The following is a 2,222-nucleotide window of genomic DNA, read 5'->3' on the forward strand; positions in this document are numbered from 1 at the left end:
CCAATTTGAATAACTCCATAACTATAACAATAACACACGGACACTTAACCCTCAAACGAGCGTTAATAAACATTCATATAGCGACTGTTTTCTTACTAAAATAGTCTCATATTTAGACCGGTTTCAGACTAGCGTCGTTTTGTCGCACGACTTTTGACAAACGCGTAACTTAGCTAGTAAAAACGCGAGTCCATACGATAATTTCTACTGATTCAAGTGAATACGTCCGAATAAACTTGAGTGCGCTCGTTGAGTTTTTATTGGCTGGTTTCTGAGCATCTTTCTCATTGATTTACCAATTCATAGTCCCTAAAAAAATAATAGAACTAGTGAGAAAAGCCATGAGAAAACACGTCCATAAAACACGAAGGATATCGTGAAGAAATCTGGACTTAAAAAATGAGAAATCAGCTTTTGAAGATGAATCCCCCTTTCAAGTGCGCTAATTCTTTATGTTTGAGAAAAGGAATTTGCCTTACAGTGGTATACTAAAAAGGCTGATGATGATATTGAAAATAGCACGCTTACATGTCTATACAAAAAAACAAGTACCATCTCAAATCGTCCTAACTTCGTTTCACATTTGTTTTGCCTTTGTGACGTCACCGTCGCCGAAATGTCTGCAGTTGCGGGTCAACACTCAGATAAATGTGTGAAGTGAGTTGTTTGTCGACGAGAAGCCGGGATGTCGAGATATGGAAGTACCTATGTCGAGCTTGAGATAGGTATTTTCTTCCTGCGTGTTCAGGTACAGTTGTGGTGAAAAATGTAGATTTAGTACTGTTGAATTTTTATACATGGATTTGGATGGATGATAACTTTTTTTCTCAGACTGTTTTTTTTTTTATCAGAGTGCTGAAAAGGGTTATGTTTTTGTATAAATATTTCTTTATTACATTTCAAAGACTCATTATGCACGCTGTGTTTACGATAGGGTTTTACTTCAGAAATCAACTAATTTTACCTAAATGCCGTAAAAAATAGTGCATTTTGGACCCCAAAATTGAACTTATTCTGCAAATGTTATCTTTATCTAACCAAAATCCCCCAAAAAATCATTCATTGTTATATTTCTTCCTCAGAAAAGATAAAAAAAATATCCTAAATCATTTTCAATTATTTAGCTAAGTATATTAACTTTTTAATTAGCTTACTAGCTAACTGTCATAAAACTTTATCCCGCGTGTTCAACTGCATAATTGCTGTACAATTTACGTTACTTATAAATTGACTAATGGATCTAAATTTTAATTAAATTAAACAAGACTTTTGCACAGATTTTCTGCTATACTGCATTGTATAATTAATTTGGAAGGCTTATAAATTAAAGCTGTTTGTGTTATAATGTTTTACGGATAATAAAAATGACAGTTCATTAAACAATCACAAATTATTTTTAAGCTGTGTTAGTTTATACTGACCAAATTGTTCCAGTAGGCACATTTAAATTGGTGGGTCCGAGCTGTCATTTGTACATCTTTAGCAGTCGTTAAGGGTAGTCAGATGCCAGAAAGTCTGACAACCGGTCTTACCAAGAAGTATCAGGTTGCCCAAGTTAGCACAGCTGTAGCTGAATTAGGCACGATTTCAGAAATCTTGCTACTCCTCACACCCGAATAAAATGTAGCCCAAGGTTATTCTAATTTGGTCGACTGGTTTGGACTTTATTTTACCAAAATAGTGATGTATATAACTCGATAGTTCTCGTCGTTATAAGGGCCACTATAAGTTAATACACGAACTAAAGTAATAAAGGTAACCACCAAGTACAAAAACTAAACCGTCGGCCACAAGTACAGCCGATGTGTAGTGGTAATTCTGTACATTGTTGGGAGACCATCGGCTATTGTGACACACCGACTTCAAGAATGAACAACTTCACTTTCAAATTCGGTCAACTGTGAAAGGGACATGTCGAACATTTAAATGAAATATGATAAAAAATTGACCATGCGTTAGTAATAAATAGTGTGAAATAAATTATTTTTATTATCAAACCGAAAATCGACGGAAGTATCAGAAACACGAATTAAAACACAAGATAAGCACATTTGGTGAAAGTTAAGTCTCAAAAAATGTTTACTTTTCATCTTAGCACAAGACATTGGTAACAAACATTCGATGTCCACATAGCGAATTTATATAGCACAATTTTAATCAGTTCTTTGGCGAACGTTGTCCATTCTACCCACCAGTATAGCACACAATCTAGAGTCCCCTCG

Source organism: Helicoverpa zea, chromosome 24 (genome assembly GCF_022581195.2).
Source record: "Helicoverpa zea isolate HzStark_Cry1AcR chromosome 24, ilHelZeax1.1, whole genome shotgun sequence".
NCBI lineage: Eukaryota > Metazoa > Arthropoda > Insecta > Lepidoptera > Noctuidae > Helicoverpa > Helicoverpa zea.